Source organism: Struthio camelus, chromosome 2, assembly GCF_040807025.1.
Source record: "Struthio camelus isolate bStrCam1 chromosome 2, bStrCam1.hap1, whole genome shotgun sequence".
NCBI lineage: Eukaryota > Metazoa > Chordata > Aves > Struthioniformes > Struthionidae > Struthio > Struthio camelus.
The window spans coordinates 77593366-77620471 of NC_090943.1; the positions used below are offsets into that span (position 1 = coordinate 77593366).

General features: G+C 40.6%; 1 long non-coding RNA gene across 2 annotated transcripts in view; it reads left to right on the forward strand.

Moving 5' to 3' along the window:
* Positions 1-9257: 9257 nt before the first annotated feature.
* LOC104145107 (uncharacterized) overlaps positions 9258-27106 on the forward strand; it is a 28761-nt gene continuing 10912 nt past the window's right edge. Inside the window, exons 1-3 of one of the 2 annotated variants that reach the window (XR_011138943.1) lie at positions 9258-9473; positions 11831-11924; positions 25041-25187. This is a non-coding gene — a long non-coding RNA (uncharacterized lncRNA). Of the gene's footprint in view, positions 9474-11309; positions 11534-11830; positions 11925-25040; positions 25188-27106 lie in introns of those variants that run through there. The other variant, XR_011138944.1, reaches the window with a different exon arrangement.

The following is a 27106-nucleotide window of genomic DNA, read 5'->3' on the forward strand; positions in this document are numbered from 1 at the left end:
TACACAAAGCCCAATTCCTCTCAACAGCAATAGGAACACACAGGCCATGGGCTTTTGCCAAAGCCTCTCACCAGACGGTTTAGCCATGCGCCAGAGAAACATCTGTCTCTTTCTGCCTCCGCTCCTTTACTCTCTGACATTTAACTGCTTTCCTCATTCACTGCCTCGTTAGTTACCCCTCTCTGAGTTTAGAACCTCAGAAAACTTTTTAGCGCTGGGTTGAGCCATGTCTTTGGGAGGGCCATTTGGAAGTGCTTTCTTTCTGCTGTGCAGAGGTGCAGGTTGCAGAGCGGTTAGAACTTGGGACATGGGATGCACCAGGAAGGTCTCAGATTCCCGCCTGCGTGACTGCCGAGCTTTCCCCCTTCCTTCACAGGTCAGCTGAACTTCGCAGAGTGAGCTAGGGGCCGTTATTATTTTTCAGTACCAATGAGTGACCCTTTGGGTTGTGCCTTGCATATGCCCATGCTATTTATCTTTTCCTAGAACTTGGGTATTTTTATACTACTTTAAATTTGTTAGATGAGGAAGTAAGAGAAGCTAAACCAAACAACATCTCTACTGTCAGTGCAGGCATTCTGGTATGATACTGATAACAGCTGATGCCACACAGAGCTGTTATAATTGTATGACTGGGACAGTGCAGATTTTACTACGTTTGGGTAAAATCACACCTTTAAATAAAACAGAGAATTGGTAAAAAAACAACAGATTTTTATTTCCTCTAATGGTGTCCAGCAGATATACTTCTTAAATTCAGTCTACCCCACAGTGGAGCTTGAGTCTAGGGTGTGATCTCCAAGATAAGTAGTGCCAAGCAAACATCAAGTCAGCAGAGCACAGTAACAGAAAGACTAGAAATACTTAACTAATTATGCAATATTTTTCCTATCAGGACATTTCAGCTCATTACTGCAGATAGATCTTATTCTCTTCTCGTTCTTGGAATCACCAACCTTGTGAGTATCTTTCCTTCCTACAGTCTAGAAATAACTGCTTTCAAATGGTGGTGTTTGGCTGGGTAGAGGGCCTCACATACTGTCCTTCTGATATTCGTTCAAGTGATTCTTAGACATAAAATGGGATTTTACTGATAGGCCAGCTGTGTTTAGTACCCACCTCTGCGCTTATGCATCACAGTTGCATTATGTTCTCCCATGGGTTAATCTCTTTTAATGTCTTGCTTCTCATGAGAAACCAGTAGATATATTACAGTTCTGAAAGTTTTCCTGTGCCCCAGAAACACTTTTAACCACTTCTGTCTCAAATTCCCTCTAAAATGTGTAGGTACTTAGATGTAAGAAGCCACTCAAGTTAACTTAACAAGCATCCTTAGCTCCCTGTGTTCTGTTACTAAGCCACAAACATTAATATCTGTGTTGGATTTCAAAGGGAATTTGAAGCACAGATAGGTTAAGGTGCCCAGCCTGAGTCAGAGACTGGATAAAGTCTATCAATGGTAGAGTAAATTATTCTAGAGCTTTGCAGTTAGATTTGTTTCCAGCAATTTGTTAGTAACTCACTTGGGAGTTTCCTACTCTATACTGCAGTCTGCACTGAACACATGGCTTGGACAAAGATGGTCACAAATACCCTTCTGAAGCAGTTTCCTAACTCATGAGGATGCTCAGCACTAGTTTCTTCTCCTGATGCACAGGAATATTTGCAGCCAAAAGTGCCCGACAAGACTCCAGCTTTCAAATTTCAGTCTCTTTCAACTTTCTCTCTTTCTCAAAGGCTACTCTAGTAACTGACTTGATATCACAATGTCAGGCCCTGAGCATTAGGATAGAAAGCTTACTGTATAACGTTTCTTCTACACGGGCTACTCATTTCAAAGGGATTTGCACTGATTGGCCATGCAAAACCTATTTCCTAGCATTTAAACCATATTAACACTTAAACTGATAATTGATATCTTGTGTTTTGGCTTGTTCAGATCCTACTCAGATTCTAGAATTCTAGATTTCAAGCTCATTTTTTTCATACGTGGGCATGTTTTTATACACTGTCTCGATTTGCGGTGAATTAGGTGATATGGTGACAGATCTCCTTATTCCTTAGTGTTTTAAGGAAACTTTACAGTTCTTGGATTAATTCTAACGTCTCAGACTGGATGAAAACATTTTTGCCTCAGCAGACTTAAATTTATAACTTTCCTTTTGTCTTGTGTTCCTGTTTTTCCACATTACCACTATCTGACAGAACAGGTGCCCACCCTTTATGATTTATTGCCAGTCCTTCTGGTGTTATGAATTAATGTTAATATCATTTCTAATGGCTCAAAAGAAGCATGAACCAGAATGGAACTGCCTTTTCCATCACACATATTAGGCAGATGTTTTGGTAATTCTTTCATAGTGACTGGGCTCCTTTTTCCTCATTACTAGCTGTTTTCAGCTGTGCTGCAACCAGGTTCTACCACAGAAGCTCTCTGGCCCTCTATACCTTAGGTTTCCTTTCACTAGTCTTGATATGTGAAATGAAATTCAGCTGAGCATCTTGAGCTGGAGTATATTTAATTTATCTGGATGGCCTCATGGGTAATGTCGTATGCCAGGTACAATATCTCTCCAAGTTCATCTTCTCTTCTGTGTCTGCGTTATGCTATATAAGCCTAAGGATCAGACTAATGGCTGGATCCTGTTTATGCATCAACAACTTTCACTAGAGCCGAACCACCTTTTTTTCTGGGACTAGGTTCTGCAACACTTAACTAGGTTGATCATTTTGACTGTTCTTTCTCTCCTCTGGCTTCTCCCACATGGTAATTGAGGCTGCAGTGTTAAGTTGGCCCCCATAGCATATTTTTTCCTTCTGGTTTCTGTGGCCTACAAATGCAGGAAATTTGTAAATATCCTTCTTTGCCCCGATTCTTTGATTGGCCTGTCAGCTTGTTAAGGTATCTGGCTTCCAATGCTTTGCATGATGGGAGAAAGGATGTTTTGATGTCTTGGTTGCTCTTCTGGGCCTCCCTAGCATCTTGCTGCATGCCAGAGGGCTTTCCTTCTTATTATCGTTGGTCACTGGGAGGTAATTTTGCCTCTTCTATGTCCTGTGCTATCTCCTGAACTAGCTCTCCATGCGTGACCCACTCTGTTACTCTTTGCATGCTCTAGAAGGTGCATTGGGCAGTGAGTATGCACGTTTACGTGCCATGGAGCCACACTTGGTTAGGAATGTGCTCGTTATATCAATGCTATCCTAAGATCATATCACACTAATATTTAGTCAGGTTTGGGTAACATGCAAACTGAATCATAGATTTACACATACAATGTACATAATACAATTATAACAGTTTGAAGAAAGCACAAGGAAGAAAATCCATGCTTAATCTAATCAAAATTACATTTGAAAGATTGCTTTCTCTCTCTCTTTCTGTTGCCTGTTTAACTTGCTGTTCCCACTGACAAGAGTTATTCTCTTCGGTCATTCATAGTCTCTACCTTAGTGGACCATATTAGTTTTTATAGCTAGCTTCTGCCTTGAAGACGTTCCTGGTAAATTCTTTCCTTCATCCCAAAACTCATCCCAGAATTTCTTCTGATCATTCTTCTTAATTGAAGTAAGTATAATTTCACTACCCTGGGATCCACAAATCATTCATTGTTAAGCTATTGGGTGATCTCCTGTATAATTCTTTACCTAATGAGAAAGAAAACTCACTCTCATCCTCTGACTTTGGTGATTCATAGGCATGTTCCCGTGTGAAGTGTCTTTGTGTGGATCTCATATCCCACAGCAATCTGAATGTTAGCAAACATACTGAACACAAATCCATAAGAGAGCTAAATGCAGGTAGCTCATTTCTGGTTCTGTGCTGAAACCAGACACTATTGCACTTGACTTCCGCAGTAATTTGACCCTTACCTTGTAACACAGTCTCAGGTCTCCCTTTTCTCTCAACCCAGTGAATGAGGTTGGGTCTACGACTCCTGATGCCAGAGCCAACTCCAGATGCACTGCACGGTTTTTACATGCTGCCAGTTTCCCAGAAAGGAGTTCATATTATCATAAAGCAGACAGCTGCGATTGCTCAGAAAGCTCTTGCTCTCAAACTTCTACTTCTCTTCCTTGACTTTGAAGGGTACCTAGAGGAGGGGTTTATGAGTGGACATCTTCACTGCAGGTAGTATCACAGTGCCATGCATGTAAAACATGAGAATCATAGTGGTTTGCAATCTAACAGAAATAATGTCAAGATAAATACTGTGCTGTCATAATTAGACTGTTGGCTAGATAGCACTTTTGAGTTGCATCCTCATGATCCTTTATGATACTCTGTTCTGTAAGTCTTCTTTCTAGCTGATATTTGTTTCACTACTTCCAATTTTTCTGTATCCTATTTCCTTAAAGACTTTCCTTCCCCTTCCAGCAAGGTGGCTAGTCAGAGATGCAGAGAATTTTTTTGGATGCTTTGATTTGTATGATGATATGGACATATTTGAAGTACAATGAGTTCATGCCTAACTACCTTTACAAAAGTATGGCAATTAGGGCAGCATAGCCACTGTTTGGGCCATATGTCAACATATCTATCTAGTACTCTAGGTTTCCAACTATGCTTAACTTCCCAGCAGTGAATGGGACGCTTCTGTGGGTACTGAATACTTTTAGATTGCAGTACAAGTTGGACAGTGCCTTGCTGAGTGCTCCAGTGTGAATTGTGGCACACAGAGGTCTAATGCCATACCTTGGCACATGCTCTGGGTAAGTGACGGTTCACTACAAAACCTCAAAGATGCTGGAGATCAGATAATTATGGATATTTGCCTCTGTTTTGGCAGTGCAGAGGGCTTATTAGCTACATCATTTTGGCAGTACTGGGAACTGGTTTATCTTGTGTGCTGTGCTTGGAGCCTGGAAGCCGCATGCTTTTTAAAAAAGAGTACTTAGTTTTCTGTGGAATATTTATGAGGTCTCAGCTTTGTCATAGGATTTCTACCTGAATGACTGGGCAAGCAGTAGCATAGCAGGTTCAAAACTACATCAGTACTGGTTGCCCTGCCAGTACACGCATGCTGACTGGCCACCTGGCTGCCATCTCTAACCATGCACAGTGGCTGGATCCCTTTGACAGTACATGTCTGGGTCTCTTTCCTTTACCCAGACACAAAACTTGTAGAAATGTTTTATCTTTGAAAACTTTATCCATATGCCAAGTGTGAATGAAATTATCCAATTGTTTCAAGAGAGAGGAGGAAAGAGGAGAAATTTATGAACAGCTCGTGTGATCATATAAACCTCACTTCCTTAGAAATCCAGTGTAATCATGGATCTCTAGAATCCTGCAAAAACAGCAAAAACTCTCTGGAATGTTACAAGTGGCTATATATTATAAAGAGTAAAATATGCCCTTTTGCAGTAGAGATGTGAACCTAAAACTGGAGCAAATAAGAGGAGTGGATTTGATTTCAGTGGCTAGAAGCCAAAACATGGCCATTTCAACCCAGATTTCTTCCTTCTTGTACAATTTTCTGAGGTAGGGTGTAATGTTTTCCCCAGGGAGAAGATTAAATAGTTCCTTGAAGAGTATATATAACACTAAAGAAGTCTACAGGCTTGTGATATCAAATCACAGATGTAGTGCTATATTGTCCTGTGGGCATGGGAATTCAAAACCCTTCATTATACTTTGCTCTTATAATCATTTTGAAGTACATTTGTTGCAGAGTCATTTCTGGAGACACTTTAGTTGTACATTGTCCTACAAATCATTACCACCACTGTGGAAAGAAAAAAATTCCATTTTCAAACACCAAAATCAGCCTGTTAGGCATGCGCTTTCTCTGAAAGATCAGTGGTGACTCCTGTTTTCCTCTGATTACACAATTATCTTCCAACCCTTATGCAAAAGCATTAATATTTGTTAGAAACAAAGCAGGTCTATTCATAAAAAATTCCTTTGAAGTTTTATCTCACTCTGTTCTCAAGATACAGTTTTGAAATGCTTTTGCTAAAACAGGATAAATTAAAAACAAAGGCAGGACCTGGAAAAAGATGAATGACTTTTAGTCAGATACATCCATGGTTCACAGAATCACAGGATCACAGAATAGCCAAGGTTGGAAGGCACCTCTGGAGATCATCTAGTCCAACCTCCCTGCTCAAGCAGAGTCATCTAGAGCACATTGCACAGGATTGCGTCCAGGCGGGTTTTGACTATCTCCAGCGAAGGAGACTCCACAGCCTCTCTGGGCAACCTGTTCCAGGGCTCAGTCGCCCTCACAAGAAAAGAGTTTTTTTCTTCCTATTCAGATGGAACTTCCTGTGTTTCGGTTTGTCCCTGTTGCCTCTTGCCCTGTCACTGGGCACCAGGGGGAAGAGTCTTCCCCATTGAAAACAGCCTGGCCCCATCCTCTTGACACCCTCCCTTCAGATACTTGTACGCATTGATGAGATCGCCTCTCAATCTTCTCTTCTCCAGGCTGAACAGGCCCAGCTCCCTCAGCCTTTCCCCACAGGAGAGACGTTCCAGGCCCCTCATCATCTTTGTAGCCCTCCGCTGGGCTCCCTCCAGTAGTGCCATGTCTCTCTTGTCCTGGGGAGCCCAGAACTGGACACAGTACTCCAGATGTGGCCTCCCCAGGGCTTAGTAGAGAGGGAGGATCACCTCCCTCGACCTGCTGGCAACACTCTTCCTCATGCACCCCAGGAGACCATTGGTCTTCTTGGCCACAAAGGCACATTTCTGGCTCCTGGTCAACCTGTTGCCCACCAGGACACCCAGGACCTTCTCTGCAGAGCTGCTTTCCAGCAGGTCAGCCCCCAGCCTGTACTGCTGCATGGGGGTTATTCCTCCCTAGGGGCAGGACCCTGCACTTGCCTTTGTTGAACTTCAGGAGGTTCCTCTCCACCCAGCTCTCCAGCCTGTCCAGGTCCCTCGGAATGGCAGCACAGCCTTCTGGTGCGTCAGCAGCTCCCCCCAGTTTAGTATCATCAGCAAACTTGCTGAGAGTGCCTTCTGTCCCTTCATCCAGGTCATTGATGAATACGTTCCACACGACTGGAGCCAGGACTGACCCCTGGGGGACACCGCTAGCTACAGGCCCCCAACTAGACTCTGCACCACTGACCACAACCCTCTGAGCTCGGCCATCCAGCCAGTTCTCAATCCCCCTCACTGTCCACTCACCCAAGCCACGCTTCCTGAGTTTACCTATGAGGATGTGATCAAAAAGTCACTTGCTGAAGTCAAGTTAGACAACCTCCACTGCTCTGCCCTCATCTACCCAGCCAGTCATTCCATCAGAGAAGACTATCAGGTTGGTAAATCCATGCTGACTCCTCCTGATCACCTGCTTATCCTCCACATGCTTAGTGATGACCTCCAGGATGAGCTGTTCCATCACCTTTCCAGGGACGGAGGGGAGGCTGACAGGCCTGTCGTTCCCTGGCTCCTCCTTCTCGCCCTTTTGGAAGCCTGGAGTGACACTGGCTTTCTTGCAGTCCTCAGGCACCTCTCCTGTTCTCCAGGACATTGTAAAGATGATGGAGAGGGGCCTAGCAATAACATCAGCAGCTCCCTCTGCACTCGTGGGTGCATCCCATCAGGGCCCCTGGATTTGTGGATGTCAAGTTTGCCCAAAAGATCTCTAACCTGATCCTCCTCGACCAAGGGAAAGTCTTCTTTTCTCCAGACTTTCTCTCTTGTCTCCAGGGTCCGGGATTCCTGAGGGCTGGCCTTAGCAGTAAAGACTGAAGCAAAGAAGGCATTCAGTAACTAACTAACTCCGTAGCCTTCATCACCAGGGCACCTGACCCATTCAGCAGCAGGCCCACATTTTCCCTAGTCTTCCTTTTGCAATTGATGTATTTGAAGAAGGCCTTCTTGTTGTCCTTGACATCCCTTGCCAGATTGAATTCCAAACGGGCCTCAGCTTTCCTTGTCGCATCCCTGCACACTCTGACAACGTCCCTGTATTCCTCCCAAGTGGCCTGTCCCCTTTGCCACATTCTGTAGAGTTTCTTCTTTTGTTGGAGTTTCGCCAGGAGACCCTTGCTCATCCGTGCAGGTCTGCTGCCTGCTTTGCTGGACAGCTTCTGGCTATCTTAGTTATTACCTTCAGTTTGGTTGCATGTTATGAGGCCATTGTCAGCATACTTGTTGGTCTATTCCATGTGTTTCAAGGAAATTTGGTTGTAACAAATGGGGGCAACATGTGACAATATAACATTTAGCTAATACAAGCCATTTCTGATTATTTGGGTTAGAGGGTAGTCAGTGGATTCTACACTTCATGTCTTTGCAACAGGAAAACACTGATTTTATTGCACTGAAGTGACTCCCCACAGGTTGGTGACTTGAATATCCTCAGTGAAGTTAATTTCATAACGTTTTCTGGCATCTTAGTTCCACCTTGGTAGCTTACTTTATTCTGTCTTCATATTTTCATGTTAATACTTTACTTGATTACTTCCTGGTCTTCCTCATTGTTTAATGAGACTGATTTGTCTCTTATCTAATATTCATTTCTACTTTTGTGAATAATCCTGTTTCCCCTTAATCTTTTCTTTTCCTGAAAGCTTCTCCATGGTTGAAGATGATCTCTCTGGAACTCTTCTGAATTCTATAGCATTTTTCCATTTTGCCTGCATATTTTAAAAAATTGAATGCAAGATCAGCGCTATCTCTAGTGACATAGCTGTATTTTTTAAATGATGTTTTTATTAATACTGCCCAATGTAGTATTTGACTTTTTTCTAACAGTCATAATAACTTAAATGCAATGTATCAGCAGCTTTAGTCTTCCCCTGATATGACTGGCTGACCACTTTATAATGGTGGTTTCGATTAAGTCTGGATAAGTTTGAATAAATTCTCCTCATCTAATTCATATGATATGTATCTCTCTAAAATCCTGGACTGCTATACAGAAAAATCAGTAGTGAGTTTTAACTGTCTCTTCTGACCCACGAACAGGCTTCAAATGAAGAGGTCTTTGATGCTTAAATCAAGAAATATCATACCTTTAAAATGCCTTGAAAAATCCTAGAAAGTGCTAGCTGTGAACACTTGCCTCTGCTGACCTGAGGAGACCTAACTGCACTGTTATGGTGTGAGAGAAATATAAATAAAGGTAGGGAAATCTGCTAGTCACTGGATAGTGGGAAGGAGCTAGTAGCTGTTAAAAGGAAGAGAAACAGATGCAAGACTGAAAAACAGATATAAGCTGAAGCTAGAGAAGTCATTTTATTGGAGCTGTGACTGAGGACTGCAACATTAGAGACTCACAGGAATCTTTGACAGCATTACATAATTTCATTGTAGCCTGCAGAAGATAACAGTACTTTTCTCGCTGGATAATGACAATTTCAGTAACTTACGCTAATGAAGATGGAAACGAGCTATTGTATCTAATTCTTACACAGTTTTCCTGTGTGTTGTCTAAAATGGATTTTCATTTTATCACTGACAGCAGGAACTTACCCATCTTATAATTAGGATGGAATAAAATCACCTAATCCAGGTAAGAAATGCTAATCTTTGAACATAATGATTCCTCATTGCCCCAAGATTTTTCCAGTCTGATTTGTAGTATAGATTTCCTGCAACATATTGATTAGCATGAAATGTGTTGCTCAGTAAAGCTTCTAATTTGGGCTACTACTAGACTGAAACCATCCATTTCAAGGACTGTCAGTCTGACACCAGTGAAAGAAATCTCATTCATTTCTTTTTAAATTCTGAACTGGGGGGTGATATGTTAGTCAGTTCTAGAATTTATTCTTGTTCCCAAGAACCAGACTCTGGAATAGGCTTGCATTTAGTTCCTTATCCTGGTGGGCTACCTTAATAAGGCTGGACTATAATTATCCATGGAAAACCCTGCTACAGGATTTCCTTCAAAAGACTTTAAAGTCTCTTACAGACTCTTCTATTACAGACAGTATCTTTTCCATCCTTGACCCAGTTATGCTCTTACAGAACCTGGAGCTGATTTCCTGTCCTTGCTGATCCCCTGAAACATAAGGAAACACCGTACCTTTTTCCAGTTGCGCACTTCCCTACCCCTTTCTTACTGCTTGCTGAAAAAGATGTTTTATTTTATGCTGTTATCGAAGTGCTCCCTGTTCAAACTGTATATTCACATTGATGTTCTTCTGTGATAAGATACTGTACAACTTTACAGTGTCATACACTAACCACAGCAGCATGCAGTAGCTCACATGATGGTCATTTAATATCCATGACTCACAGTCCACAGGACTAGGACTCCAGCCAGCTGGAATTTGTTCTAAGTGGTATGAAATGACAAACAGTGCATGAGATACAGCTCAGATACCAAACATGGTGGTCAAACACTTAAAAAAACATGGCTCCTTGCCCTCTCCAATAAAAAAATAATAAATTATGCAATAGATTCACCCAACATCTATTGAATATCATTTTTCAAAAGCTCAAGAAAAATAAAATGCCAAGATGAAGCACATAATATCTTGGCCTTTTTAGGAGGTCTTTGCACCCTCCCTGGACTCTGGTTGTTTTCTTTTATTACCTTCATTTTGTTTAATTTTTCCATTTGAGCTTTATGGTGAAAACTGGTGACACCTCTAACTGTGCTCATTCTTTCTGCCTGATTTTTATATTTAAAACTGCAGCTTATTTTCTTTGGCTTGATAATCAGCTGGGATGTTATATAGTTGCACAGTGCAGGAGGGATTAGATGTTACTCTGTGATTCACCCAGTCCCTGAGGAGAGCTATATAAAGATTATCCTCTTCTCCTTGGCCCCAGGGAAGCTGAGGGGGGGGCAGATTATGAACTAGCCGAAAGACGAAGGCATAAAGAAAAACCTCCCCATCTGCAAAGCGAATGCAAGGTTCCAGGATTACATAGCCGCCTGCTCTCGCGTTATTGAGAACTGGAAGGAGTGTGTGCCGCTGCTCAGATACTGCTAGTATAGGCGTAGGAAGGCATTTTAAGGAAAAACAAAACCACTAAAAGTCCCCTTTCCCATGTTGCTACTGCTCCTTTCACAGAAATTGCTCAAGGTTTCATTTTCCAAGGAGAAGGAGATGGTAGGAAAAAGCAAGACTAGAGACTTCAGTGTTTGCAACTGCCTTTTCTCCATAGCCTGGGAATTCTGAAATACGATTGCCTTCTAAGGGCAGGTTATTTTCAGCCACTCCCTTCATTTACGTTCCTGCTAAACCCATGGCTTAAGTGGGGCTTCTGTGCTAGAGAGATTTTGCACTGGCTGTCTGCCCAGGGGAGGACTGCAGCAGGAGTAGACTCTGACAGAAATAGGTGGTTATATGTGTAGACCTCTAAGTCTTGAAACAAGAATATCACTGCTAGAGGTCAAGGTTTATGCCTGCCAGTATTTCCCTCGTTTACTAAAGTCAGTTGACTTTCCCTTGCCAGTGCTGGCTATTTTTGTAACAGTCTCACAATGGTGGGGATTTTCTCATTTCAGTCCCTACAGAAACGACAAAGCTTTGGATACTACTGCCTCTGGAGACTTCATGAAGAAGTTCAAACTCTGTGTTTTCATGTTAAAATTTCTTCTAGACCATTGGTTTACAAGTGAGAAGTTTTTTAGATTCATTTGTATAAAATATTTAATTGTATTTTTTACATATTTTACCTAAGGCTTTAATATTTTAAGACTATTGTTTCGTCCTCCAGAAATTCTTGTCTTTTCTAATCTCACAGAAGCAAAGCTCTGAATTCTCAACAGGAAAAACAAGATAATTGTTTCATTTTTTTTAAACCAATAAGCAGCATTTTTAGATTGCTTTTCGAAACACTTGGTATTATGGATTTAAAAACCAACAGTCTCATAGCCACTCCTTATCTTTTTCTTCCTTGTTTTTTAAGCAGAGCTCAGGATGCGAGCTGGCACATTTGAAGGAAGAAGGAACCTGAAAACTGACATCGCTGACAACACCTGCCTCAGCTTTCTGTGTTCCCAGTGGTATGTTTAGTTATATTTATCCATCTTTTTTTGCATCACTATTTTGTCCCACATCTTATCACATGGGGTGGGGTTTTGCTGCTTCGAAGGCTTTGTCAGCTGCAGAGTCATTGCTAGATACAGATTACATAAGAGGAAAAGCCTTTCCAAAATAGAGGTCTGGCCTTTTTACAACAGGAGCAGTGATATAGTCTCAATTTTGTATTAAGAGAATTGGTTTTGCTATTACAACCCCTGCCGTTACTGAAACAGTACATTTTTAATGCCTGTTACATTGAAATTATATACATTTTAAATACGGGTTGCTGTTTATATATGCTGTTATGAGGCAAGCTCAAAGTGCCCTGTAGAAGAATGGGATCTGTGATGATCTCAATTCCTTGGAGAATTATTTTAGCCTTAGATGACCCTTTGAGAATACCCTGTCTTTGAGAATACAAGTAAGCTTTCCTTAGTTATAAGGAGATATTTAACATAGGAATTCCCAGACAATGAAAGACTAAGTCCTTGGAGACTAAGTCTGAAACTTTGAACTTGAATTGATATTCTTTGGGAGATTTCGACAAAGAGAGAAAAACAGGTTCAGTGGGTTTACGATAGCTTAAGAGCTGGCAAAATGTGTTGAAAAATTCCTTGTTATAGGAAAATGAGTAATACTAATTTAAAAACACATTTTAATCTACTCCATTTTAGAATGAGAAGGAATACAAGGAGTCTATGGAAAATATGTTTAATTATCTTAGTGTTAAAACTGTGGTACAAACAAATACCTTTTCTACATTCCCAGTATTTCACAACCTATTTCACCTTTTTTGGAAAGAAGTTTTCTTCTGCTGTATAAGCAGAAAGGGAAAAGGGCAAGACTGAAATTAGTAATGAAGGTTCTAATGACTTCACTGGGTCAAGGATTTTACCTTAGAATAGTAAATCGCAATAATGAAGGGTTGCTTCCCATTCTGTGAACATCAGCCCCTCATGACTTAGACAGCTGTAGAACTAAAATGCATTCCAGTCTTTTTTGTTAGTTGTGTTAATGGTACAACAAAACGTTACATTAAGTTTTCTGTGGTGTGTTTGTGGAGTGTAACAACAGTAAGGTTAAAGGTAATTGTAAACTTGCATCAGTAAGAGAAGGCTCAAAGGAATCATAGCATCAGAATTTTCTCTCTCATATCTTTTTTAGTGATGAAATACCAGTAATCATTACTGTGCACAGAAAGAAATGTTTTTGTTTAGGTATATGAAAACAACAAACTGAACAAGTACATGTTGATATAGCTATAAAAAAAAAGAAAAATTAGACAATTAGTCAACCCATGAAGTCAATAATGACTGCTTCTGATGGAAAATTACTGCTTTTGATGTTTGCGTTTGTCTAAGACATGACAGGTTTTCCAGCTAGGAAATTCTCATGTTGTCCAATTGGAACTTTTGATATTTTATTTAATTTTTAGTATCGGGTGAAGCAAATAAGGGTGTAGATCGTCTAATTGCCTTATTCTGAAAAGCATTTCTGCTTGGTCTAGAAATGTCTAGCATTTGCCATGTTTTCCTTGGGTAAAGGGGAAAAATCCTGATTTGATCCTTCCTCCCAGCATTAGAAGAAAAATAATTATTTTCCACCAACACTTATTTTTAAAATTTCTTAGTCTAAACTGAAAGAAATTAAAATATGTTGATAACTTCTGTGGGAGTTGAAGAGTGGTAGAATAAGGGGAGAAAAGAGAGAGGTTATGGAATTTATAGCTTTCGTCTAGGATGTGGAAGATGTAGAATAAGTTGCCTCTCTCCCTCTCTCTCTGATGTTTTGATTCTGGAGCTACAAAACCTTTTCCAAGAAAACTAGTATATTTCCATTAAAACTTTTGCTTTCTAGAAATGTGAATTTTGGTACAAAAATATGTTTAAAAGTTTCCAATCTAGTCTACTCACAATATACTGCACTGTCTTCCTTGAGCTGTGAAAGGAGATGACTTCTGGTATGAATGTTAGATCTCAATGAAACACTACTTTTTTTAAGTGGGAGGTGTCGTAGGCATGAAGGTGAATCCACACTATGCTACCCACTGGATATTTTTGGACGGTTTGGGTCTTTGTCAGCAGTAACAAGCAAGGAAGGGGAGATGAATCTATAAAAATTTGTTCTCTATTCATATATAACATTGCTAAGCTGAATTTGAAAATGTGGCTGTCTGGCCTCAAATTCTTTTACAGTCTGACAGTCTAACCTATATTTATTCCAGATTACTGAACACTGACGTAGTAGGTGTCTAGAGGAGCACTTCAGTCACCTTTTGATAATAGCTGTTACTTTTTAGTGCTTTCTGTTCAGTAGAGAGCTACTGATACACCATCTTGTGTCAGCTAGGGTTTGGAGGCTACTGATGCTTTCTAGTATAGAAATAAATAGATGGGATTGTAATTTTTTCAATCAAAAAATGGACTACAAAGATTCGAACAGAAGCGTTAACTTAATGGCCTTAATGTTATGTAATCAGAAAAAGAAAAAAAAAAGAAAAGAAAAAAAAAAAGAGAAGTAAGCTCAGATTTGGAAAAATGCATCCATCATTTTCTTCCACCTTGCTCTATGCTTTATGGCTCCAGAAGGGAATGCATTGGCATTGGCATTGTGTTGACTGGAAAAAAATTGCACATTGGTATTCGAAAACTTAACTTTCATTTTGCAGAGCGGGCAATTGCTTCTTTACCGAATTTCCTGCAGCTTTTGGGCCTATGGGCTTTTAGATAAAGGGCCTGAATCAAAGCATTTTGCTTATTTTTTTCACAACACTGCCTCCTTTTTGCAGTGCAGTAACTATTACCCTAGCATTCCTTCCTTCTCTGATCTACACAATTTCTTCCAGCCTATCTACTGATGTAAGAGGAATATATGTATATGCATAGCTTCAACTGATATAGAGTATGATTTGTGCAACTTCATAGTTAAGTTGTGCTAGCTTTTGTGGTCACCATCATTTTGATTTGATTGTCTGACAGGATATGATGATTTGAAGATCATGTCTGGATGGACTTGTTATTTTGTAGCATTGGTGAAGACAGGATTGGAAGATGTTATGAGCAGGTATTTAAGAGAGTACATATGAAATCTCAGTCAAGGTGGAGGATCTGTTTCAAACAGCAACAAATCAAAAAAATCTAAAAGGCCTTTAAATAGGAAATATTGTATAGAAAATCACCTTCTTATTTTCTGGTGACATACTCATGCCACTTCTAGGAGAACGCCTCAGTGCAATTTGTTCTCTTTCATGGCTTCTGCTCAGTGGATGGAGCAAAAAATGATACAACTCTACGAATTTACTGTCTGCAGGAATCCAGCTGCGGAATTCTATGTCTCATTCCACTTTTGACCTTGAAGATCTTCAAGAAACATTAAAGGAGAAAGGAAGGGAAAGCCTGGAGAAAGTCTGGCAGCCATAAAACATTATGATTTTTGCACATCAAACTGATATAAAGGATCCGATAGATGTTCGTAACTGAATTTACCAGTGAGGGAAAAGGAAGAAGACAGACCAAGCTCCAGAGAGCTGGGCTGAGGCTGGATGCAAGCTCATTTCACAGTAAAACTCTCACCACAGGAAAAACTGGGTGCCAGTGTCTGAGGGGAATGCTAGCAACAGTGCTGTCAGTGACGGCACTATAGTTACTGACCATCTGGGAGGTGGGGGGAGAGGGGGCGGCGGGCTGGGGGGCGCGCAAAGAGCTTCAGCTGAACGCTTGCAAGTGAAAAGAGAATGGTCGGCAGAGAACTTCCCCTTTCTCCCTTTGTCGTCCACGGTGATTTATGAACCTCTCTGCTGCTCTGTCTTGGTCTTTTAAGTGAAAGAATCCAGTTAGCTTTTTCATAATGGCAGAAGTAATTAAAAAGGTGATCAACTTTGGAGGAACATAAAGCACACACAAAAAGTCTGTCTCTTTAATGATATCCCCTACATACTTTACTGGCAGGGATTCTGCTAATCTAATACCTGTTAATTTTCTTTCTAATTAGGGCTATATCTCACCAGAGGCTGTTTTATATGCAATGTAGATATGTTTAAAGGGCGTAATCGTCGATCAGGGAAAGAATCTGGAGCTATGGACTGAGATTTTAGAAGAAGGGAATGAAAGACTGGAAGACATGACACACAAGACACAGGAAGATCAACAGTTCTTTTGATCTTGGCTCAAAATTGCCATGAAAGATGCTTGGAGCTTACACCACTTTGAATAGAAGGTGCTTTTATAGGGAGAAATCTCAATGTAGCCGTAAATGTATAAGCATTCATTGCAGCCATGATTTTTCTCAATGTAATTTAAAAAATCCTAGGCCCTTTGAAAACAGTGACTCAGAAAATTATGGCCACTATGATATTAGCAGAATGGAATTATGAATGATCGCATTTCTGTTTTTCTGCTTATATTGTCCCTCCAGCTCTGAAGTGATGCAAAGAGAACACTAGGCTGCCAGGGAAAGGCCACTTCTGTAAACAAAATGTATATGTACATATTTCCTCTTTTAAGGTCAAATGTCAGTCTGAAATTTGTCAATAAAATAGGTCCAAATAGGACCAAAGTCAATCAAGTTTTTGCTGATCCTGAGCATTTTTTTCAAGTATTTTTCATTATGTTTAAAGGCAGGTGTTCTGTAGAATTCTGTCTGAGTTGATGGTTGGGTGGAGAAGCAGGTACTTCATAAGTCTGCTTTCAGGGGACATCCAAGAGGCACACTGCCAAACTCTCGGTTCCCAAAAAAGTACGGTCTGAGGCTTCCCAAAGCTATATGTCTGACAACTCTAGGAGAGAGGAGGCTCTGAAAGCTACAAGACTCACCATCACAGGATAGGATTTAGATTTAGATTTGAAAAGGCCTGGAATAGGCTTCCAGGATCTCTGGAATCCAGCACTTTCTTTATGATGAAGTTGTCACAGAACTGTGAATCACAGAAGCTGCCAAGAAAGTGGCCTGCAGACATAGATTTTGTTTTGGAGCAAGATTAGCAAGTATTTGGTGGTGACCGCACCAATATTTTTTTGAAAACTAGCCCATCCTTGGATGCACTAATATGGCTTAATATGCATTACCACAATTTTTTTATTAAGAGGAAATCTTCCATTTCAACTCCGCTTAGTATAGCTGGCCAGAATTCTGGTCTGCAGTTCTTTATGGGTAGTAACTAGCAGCTAGGTTGAACAGTAGTGTGAATAATCAGAATTTCAGGAATCATGGCTTTACTGCAGAATCTCATTCCATCTAGAACATCCCCAGCTTTTATTGCGTTATAATATATTGCTGTCTTGTCAAGAAATAACCATTTCCCATAAATTTTCAGAGACTCATTGAAACACCATTTGTGAAAACCAGTGAAGGCATTCAGTCTTTATCGTCGTCTTTGCACAGATAGTTATTTGCTGCACAATATCTACAGTTGATCCAGTTGATATAGAAGGAGAGTATATAGTATATAGGGCCTTCATAATCGTTCTGCTCTTTAAAAGGTCATGCTGGGCTGTCTTGTAAAGCATGAGGAACAAACTTCAAGAGATTCACTTGAAGAACATTTGCAAGAAAATTTGCAAGTATTATCACACTGGGAATGGGGGGTTGGCTTCTGCAGGGAATTAGATGCAAGGTTACAATGAAAGGATGGCGGGAAAATCTTGTGAATTTTAAAGGAGCTCATGGCCATCTATAATGCTTACTGTATTGTAGGGTGACCATCAGTAGGAAATGAGGCGCTTATATTTTTGTTTTCTAAACTTCTAGTTATTCCTAGTAATAACCCCTTATATCACTATAATTTAGTTCTGATAGATTGTCACACAATCTCTCATAATAAATTTTACTCCTTCAGTTTTTTAATTTGCTGCTTTTCTTTTTTCACATTGTACCAGTCGCAGATACTCTGCAGAGATTAAAAAGAATAACGAGAGACCTTGAAACTCTGACCAGCAAGAAAAAAAAAAAGGAATAGGTTTGTTTAGTCTAAAGAAGAGAAAGAAGAGAACTCCAAATAAAGACAGGAGAAATATTCTTCAGGTATGCAAATAGTTGCTGCGGTTAGGAACAGTCAGTTCTCAGAGCATCCAAAATGGACAGGACAATAAGCAATGGGCCTAAACTGCAGTAAAGGAGACTCAGGTCCTAAATCAAGAGAAAAAATGTTAAAGGGTACTCCAATACTGAATACTGAAGCCTGGGAAAGCTGCTAGATCTCCTTCGTTAAAAAAAGACATTTGCCATTGCTTTAGGCCAATATCTCTGAGGAATGGCTGAATATGGGTTAAAAGGAGGAACTAGGTTACTTTTTTAGACCATTTCCAGCCATATTTTCTATAATATGCTTCACAACAAGGCGGGCAGGAGAGGACTATTGCAGTTTGGAGATGAAGCATGAAGAAGTACTTGAAGATGATGATCTATCCCATGATTTTTTTATTGCTAGATACCAGGTAAATTATAAGAAAAGTCAGGGAATTACTTGTATCTTCCATAATCCATAAAGATTTCAAAAAATAGCTGGCCACTCTTCTGTTTTGTCAAATGTGATGAAGCAATACCCCCAGTCTTTTCTCTGTCTTTTCTCTGTTATTGACAGAGCAATAGAATAAAAGTATAATTATTTTCACTCTGTAATGGCTTTAGGCATTAAAGTCCAGGCATTCTCAACTCTACATTGGACTGACTGTCTGAATCTGTGCAAGTCTCTATACCTTTGCAATAATCCTTTTTATAAACGGTACTACTCTTCTACCTTATAGATGAGGCTTGAGCTACTTATTCAAGGTCTGTAAAACAGCTTGATCTTTGTATTACATGGAAATACAACATGATGGTATCTTATTTATTATTATTTTTATATATATCTCCCCTCAGAAAACCCACATTTATTTTCTTACAGAGCTTTTACAACCTGCCTGTGAAAGTGAATCATGTGACTGACATTTTTTCCTTTTAGCTTGGTTTCCTAAGGAATGAGACTCACGCAATCCAGCTGTTCGTTTCTTTTCCTTTCTTTGTGTGTGCATCTGCCTTTTGTATGTGTTGGCCAGTTCCAGTGAGAACTGAGAGAGGGCCAGAGATCTTGAACATATTGTGTTCCTAGATATTCCATGAAATTAGGCACAGAGTAGAAGAGAGTGATCCTCTTAATCTTCATGGAGGGAAAATAGCTGCTTATTATCTGTCAGAGAAACCGCATGGAAAAGAGCTATTATAAAAGCCCAACCACAGGAAATGCTTCATTCAGAGCTTATGGCTGACTATACAGTGGAGTTTCTACTCTTCAGCTGAGTTTTCTTTCCTGTGTAGATTCTCTTTCTCTGGTCTTTAATAATCAGTCAAGAAGTTAAAAAGTCAGTTACCACAAGCCCAGAAGCCATTCGAAATTGGGCGACATTAGTTCCAGTGCTCACCCAACTACTTGTTTTCTTGTACAGAAATTCAATAAAAAAGTCATGATCAGAATCCTAAGGATGAATTTGAAAACAAAAAAAGCTGAAAATTTCAAAGGTAAGGCTCTGTGCTCTTGCTATAAACCATGTATAATGAAAACACTTTATTAAGACAGTACTTTATGCTAAATTTTACAGTGATTATTTTTAAATCCAGCGCAATCCAAAGTCTTTAATTTTCCTTTTAGTTCCCTATAAGAATTTGTTTGCTGCTGGCTTTTCTGGGTGTGAGGAAAGCAAATGTCATGTTGGCTGGCTGCCTCTTCTTTTGGGCATGGTCACTGCAGAGTGTCTCTAACTGTTATTTGTTTGTTTTTTAAATGTTCTAGGGTAAAACTACGGGACGGGAAATGGCTGAGCCTGTCTGACACTCCTGTGGTATTAGCCCTGATGAAACATCTGGGGCTCATTAGTTCTCCGGGTATTCCTTGACTCAAGCCAAAGTTTCTTGGCACTTTTTCACCTCTTCAGACATATAACTCCAAGAAAAATTGTGTCAGTCTCCTAAGTACATTAATAGGCCTTAATTGCCCTGACCAGCCTCACCTGGGACCTCCAATCACACCTGCTGCCGTGGTCCCTGGGGTCCATTTCAGCTCAGTTCTTGCTCAAGCTATGTTATAGTTGTGCCTGTCTCTAGCTCCAACTGTATTGCAGTCATGCCTGGCCATGGACTCTGCTGATCAGGTTCCTGACCCGTGGATTGAGTTTCCGGCTTGATGTTGGACCTACCTCATCACTATGGGCCTGTCAAGTTATCATTTGACTGTGTCTGACCCTGACTATCAACATCAGACCTGACCCGGACCCTGACTGGCTTGCATTCCTCGCTTGACCTGAGACCTGCCTGGTCACCACAAACTTGTCTGGTGATCTGGACTCTTGGCTGAACCTGGATTACATCTCCTGCCCCTGCCCTGCCAGCCATGTTATCATGGCTGGCCCGCCATCCAGTAAGAAGTAGCCAGCCATTGCTACTCCTTGACAAATTGGAGGTTACGCTCGAAGAGTAAAGACCAGGTTGGACCACTGAGGTGGTGCAGGCTGCTTGAGATCCCAGGAGACCTCACATCTCAGAGGTGCAAGGCTGCAGCTCCTCTTTAAAGGGCAGAGGACCTTCTACTACTTGGCCTTCCTCTGTCTCTCTTAAAGAGGAAGATTAGCCTATGACAACTCCTGAAACAGAAGGAGCAAAGTATCATAATTTTGACCAGCACCTGTACATGAACTGAAATCTACTCTTCTCACTAATTCTTGTACACCCAAAAGGTTCTGGCTAAAACCAGCCATTTACATGCATACATCAGTATTTGCAGATGTGGTATGAACACATTTATACAAGGGGTGCCACTATGGCATGGCTTGACCTTGCTAGTCCCTTCCCCAAGGAATGGAACTCTCCTTCTGACAGGGGATAGTGGGACTTGCATTCCTTGACTTTCAGTTACAAGTGGAGGAAGGGAAAGTGGGAAGGAGAGCTGGGTATTATTGTCTGCTTTCCTCTGCACAGCACACTTTTCTGCATGGATTTCCAGCAGCAGTCATCGATGATCGCATCAGCAGTAATGTCCCTTGATGCTTGCAGTCCCTCTTAAGGAGGCCAGGGACTGGAGTATTGTATGGAAAGAGAGCTGAAAGCGAGAGGGGATGCCACTGACCAGGTGTGTGCAGAGCAGAACTGTGTTCTCAGCAGAAGCAAAGTTCCATCCAGCTCAGCATCTTGTGTCTGAGAGGTGCCAACAGGAGGTGCCCATGGAAGAATATAAGTGCAAGGGATTTCTCCCCTGATCCTTCCTCCATATTTCTCAGCAGTCTCTCGGTTAGAGATTCCTCACCAATAATCTGAATGGTTCTACTTAAAGACTACCAATAGACCTGACCTTCATCATTATGTTCATGGTCTTTTAGAAAAGTTGATACGTTAGGCCCACCTAGCAGTGGGTGGCACTGAGATGCACAATTTAATTGTGCATTGTGCGAACTCCACCCTCCATTTTTCATTTTGTGCAAGGCCTCCCTTCTAGAGAACTAGCTAGACTTACCATTGTATGATCAGAAAAATATGCTTATAATAATATCACATCTCCAGTGTAACTCACTCCTCCCACCACCTGAAGCTTCTTCATTTTTCTGAGGTTTTTGCTAGTATAGTTTGGGTTGCACATTTTGCTATGGTTTTGGTTATTCCTTAGAAAAGTAATACAGATGCTTTTTCAGCTAAGCATGTTGTTTCAGTTGAGGACAATTTCTTCTGTGGGGTGGAAAAGAGGCAACAGATTACCTGGTGCCCTATTTTATTTGATTCTGGAACAAGGCTAGTAGTCTTCCATGGCAGATGGTGTATAAATCATTTGTTCTTCTGCATTGTCAGCTGCATCTCATACATTCATACAGAGTAGGCAGAGAGCCGGCTTTCTTGCTGATGCTTTGCCACAAATTTTCCAGTTTAGGAGTTCTAATTCCTTTGTTTTTCCTAAGCAAATACCACTGAATATTGTCTTTGACTTTCTATGCTGCTGTGGACAAAACCAAATCCAGATCTACTGTTTTTTTGTTTGAGCTAGCTGGAGTCCAATCATTCACTGACACACTGAAAGCTATCAGATGTATGGCTAGATGGGCCATTAGTTTATTTAGATATAAGAATGAATTTATTTATAAGAATGAATTTTAATTTATTTTATAAGAATGAATTTTAATTTATTTTTATTTATAAGAATGAATTTTTGAAGATTATTTTGAAGATTTTCAACAACCATTATCTGAACATCATACTCTCCCTTTCTTTCAATAAAATCCTAGCAGATAGATAGCAGTGTAGAGGGCAGGACTTTCCTGATGTTTATTTCCACTGCAGAAGTAGGCAAGAGTTCCCATTATCCTGTTTCTGTAAGAATTGCAATGGAGAAGTCATGAGAATTGCTGGCAACAGAATTAAGGCCTTTGTGGACTTGGATAGGCAGCACAACGGATCTCTGGAATTCCTGCGTGGTTTCAGGATGACACAACTCAGCAAGTGCTCTCATCATTCTCGGTGTGTGACTGAACAACTTTTAGAGGGCATCCTTCCTGGTATCCACAGGGCTGGAGGAGGAGGTTTACTTTTTAACAGCTATTGGTGAACTTCTAGCTATCAATTTGGAGCCAATGCTGTACTAATACCTTTGTTTACCTGAAAGCTGAGATCCTAGAGGCAAAACAAAAATTTGTCAGTCCCCTGAGCTGGTATACAGGGGCTTAATGTAATATTCTTTTATTGGCAGAGAGTTCAGGTCACTAAAGCACCACTGATCTGCTGATCTGTGATCTATTGGCTGATTTTTCTCTTTTTAATTTCTCAGCTAAATGTTTAACTAGTGCATAATTCGGTTACAAACTTTTCTGGCAAAAATAGAATTAATAAAGATCTCAGAACTGTTTCAGACAAATAAACATCAGTCTCAGCCATCATTTTCATTTTAAAGTCTTGAAAGTAAATACATAAAAAAGAAAGACGAGAAAAACAGTTATGAAAATTAGTTTTCTTTTCAGTAACTCTAAAGAATGCTTTTAATCTAATTCTTTTCCTTTATATAGCAGTCTTCCTCAGCTTCGAAAGATGATTGAACTGAGGATATTTCTTGTCAATTAGAAGATGTTTTTGAGTTGCATTTGATCAGCACTTAGAATTCCACCTTAAATTCTCAAAAGATGGCACTTGCTTAAGGTACTGAAGATGGGAATATGATCTGCTAAAAATCAGACAAGTGAGCAGAAACAAACTATGACTTCTGCCCCAGGGGTAATGGAGATGGAGATGAATCCTGACAAGCACACACATGACAAGACCTAGGCAGAGCAAGAACGGGTGACTCACAAATTGTAGTGGCACGTTCTCTCCAAGGGCCTTGGTGTGCAGTAATGCCTGAAAGATCTTAACCAGGATCACATGATGCATATAGTGGCTGGCTGACTGTTGAGCCATATAATAAAACCCCAACAAATTAAGTACAAAACAGCCTCTGGTGGGCTATAGCCCTAATTAGAAAGAAAATTAACAGGTATTAGATTAGCAGAATCCCTGCCAGTAAAGTATGTAGGGGATATCATTAAAGAGACAGACTTTTTGTGTGTGCTTTATGTTCCTCCAAAGTTGATCACCTTTTTAATTACTTCTGCCATTATGAAAAAGCTAACTGGATTCTTTCACTTAAAAGACCAAGACAGAGCAGCAGAGAGGTTCATAAATCACCGTGGACGACAAAGGGAGAAAGGGGAAGTTCTCTGCCGACCATTCTCTTTTCACTTGCAAGCGTTCAGCTGAAGCTCTTTGCGCGCCCCCCAGCCCGCCGCCCCCTCTCCCCCCACCTCCCAGATGGTCAGTAACTATAGTGCCGTCACTGACAGCACTGTTGCTAGCATTCCCCTCAGACACTGGCACCCAGTTTTTCCTGTGGTGAGAGTTTTACTGTGAAATGAGCTTGCATCCAGCCTCAGCCCAGCTCTCTGGAGCTTGGTCTGTCTTCTTCCTTTTCCCTCACTGGTAAATTCAGTTACGAACATCTATCGGATCCTTTATATCAGTTTGATGTGCAAAAATCATAATGTTTTATGGCTGCCAGGTACATGGGCTGCTTTTGCCTGCCTTTCCTTGTTTTTCAGATTGTTACCTATTACTCCACTCTGATCCTTCTTTTCTCTTCCCAGTCACTTTCTTTTTCTTTCTGCTCTCTTTACACCTTTTTTTCTCCCCTTATATCCTTTCAGTTTGTCTCACTTAAAGTATTCTGCCCAGAAAAATGGCTTCCATTGCTTCTTGTTCATCTTGCCAAAGAGAGCACAGTCCCTGCATACTGTCTGAACAGGGGTAATCCCAGACGCACAGATGTTGCATAGAAATCTCTATTGAAGCTCAGATCTTGGCAAGTCCTTGAAGCAAAACAAATGGCAGTGGCAGTGGGGAAAATCATATTTTGCCTCATTTTTTGATTCATCAGTGACCTCCTTCTAGCCCATCTTCCTTAGATTCTGAATTTGTACAACAGATACAAGAACTGCATCCGGAAAGTCCACTACAGTGTACTCTGGAGCAGGCCAGCTCTCATGCTGTCTCCTACATCTTTGAGTCTACTCTCAGTTTATATACCTGTCAGCTCTCTTAGGCAAAATGAAGGCCTTCCAGTTGCAGATCTAAAAGTAGGTGGCTTCTTGTCTCCCAACACACTTACTGCAGTGCAGCTGTGCGTGCACAATACGCCTGTCCTGTCGTGGATGCAGTGGGCTCTCTGCACTTACGGCATAGAGTTTTTCTGTTCACATGCAGTAGCGATCTCATCATGATTTATGATCAAATTACGATCAGGTCTTTGACTTTTGAAGTCTGTAATGCTTGCCCAGTTCTCTGCCTAGAACACAATCTGGACAGTGGTGTTCAGAAAAGGGGCAGTTTTCACACTGTGTTTAGAAATGTCCTTTGAGAAACTCAGGTACAGATTTTAGTTAACTACCTGTGCACCCGGAAATAGTAGTTGGCTCCCAGGTGTCCAGATAGGTGTAATACACAGAAAGTTGTTAAAAGTGTTGTTGCAAGATGTAATTATCCATTCCAGTCTGGGCAGTTACATCATGCCAACAAAAATTGCTCCCATTCAGGGGCTAAAAACATTCTTTACTTTCTCTTCTTAGGTGTGCTCTGCTCTGATGGCTGTGTATTTCCTTCCTGCTAGATGTGACTACGTTTCATGAATGATCAAGAGAATTCTGGCTGAAAGATGGAGGAAATTTGGCAAATCTGATGTCCTTTAAAAGCAACTACCGTACAAGGCACACATGGTAGGAGTTGGCTGACGGTAATCCGGCTGCCTTTGTAGACAGCCATTGAAGTCAATTTTTGGCAAGGATTTAGGCAGCTGAGCTGTTGCCACATGTGTTTTATAGGTACTGTGCTTTACTTTGACGTGTAAGGGCGCCACGTGACGTTTTTTTTTCTTCAGATACACTTTCTGCAATGAAGACTATGTCTCAGCCAGGAAATGCATTAGAGAATTCCTTGTTCTGCATACGCTCCATATATGCTTATATAGGGCTCCAAGAAATATTCATAGTACAAAGCTAATGCTGCATTTGCATTTCACTCAATTAAAATGCTAGATTAGATCATAAATGTGAAAATGAGTTTGATTTTATCAGGTATGATAGTCCATCTCTTTGTTCTCTTTTCCCCAGAGCGCACATGCACATGCGTACAAACACACACACACACACACACACACACACACACACTCTGTTTGTTACAATTCAGTACAGCTGGTAATTTTCAGTTCACCAGAAGCTCAGAATAGCAGAGAAATTGTTCAGTCAGGCTTGATGTGGAGAACAAGTGTTTGCACACACTCCTTGCTCTCTTTCGAGGGGCAAAACAAAAGAGGTTTCAAAAAGGAATGTTAAAGAGAACAAGGTCAACACATTTGCCTGTTCCTTTTAATAGTTATTAGTGATGTGCGGGGTCTGCCATGGCTTGGCTGAGCTGTGAAGCAGGAGTGTAGGCGCTGCATCGCTTTAACTGAAAAGGAGCAAAATAGGTAGCATTTCACTGCTGGGACTCTTCTGCTCTGAACAGGAAGAGACTACACACACCACAAGAGTTCCTGGTGGCGTTTGTATTAATGGTGAGGGAGGGGTAAATGAAATCTTGATGGGACTAAAAAGGAGGGACGCTCCCACGTGACTCCCTCATGTTCATCTTACATACTCCTCCATGGTTTTGTTGCCTATGAATTACATCTTCTGGTGCCTCCAGTTATCAGCATATACAATTTTAATACTTCTTGTTTCTTATACTTCACTATAATAGGCAGTGGAATGTCAAAACCCAAATAGTACCTTTCATACCTTGGGGGCAGGCAGACTATACATGCAGAGTTTTAACCTAGAATTTTCTCTTTTGTGCTTTAGGTAATGTAAAAATGTACCATATAAACGAGGCAGTATTTTGACTGCAGGAATGACTTTATGGCTATCCTGCTTTTACCGTGTGACTTGTGTACATCCTCAGATCTCCAAATCTTTTCTGGAGATTTCACCATTGCTGCATTGTTTCTGTGTAGCATACACCTTGGCCAATTAAAGCAGAAGACAGTTTTGCTTGAGTAAATTATTCAGCATGAAATATATTCCATTAAGTACTGTCATTCCAGCTGAATTGGGGTTGGTCTAAACTAACTTAGGCTGTACTGAAGATAGGTGGGTTGGTGCAGTTATTCATTTGCACAAAATTCACTTATTTTTTATTCTTTGAGAACACTCACCTGCAACCTATAAATGAATAACACTCGTATTGAACTGTTTGTTTGCTATAGGTTGTTCTCTGATGAGTAGTTCATCTGAACACACAGAGCTGCTCATGAAACGTTTGCTTTGCCTGTTGGAGAATCATTTGTAGCCTGCCTTTCTATGTGACTGTTTTACAAATAATTTAAGCCAGGATAAAACTTTTAAATGAGGAAAATATTAAATAATGAATGAAAAAAATTCAGCAAATAAGAAATTATTCTGTTTGTGAACATTACCTTTGTTCACACAAGAAATTAAGTGCGAACTGTTTGAGTGCTACTTAGTAGTCATCAGAAAAAGAAGAATAGATAGGCATAAATGGTCCTATAAGAGACCATTTTTTAGATTGTTTCTGAGTGCAGCAACAGCTACCCAACTGCTGCACAGATACGCATCAATGCTGATCTATTCTTGTCCTA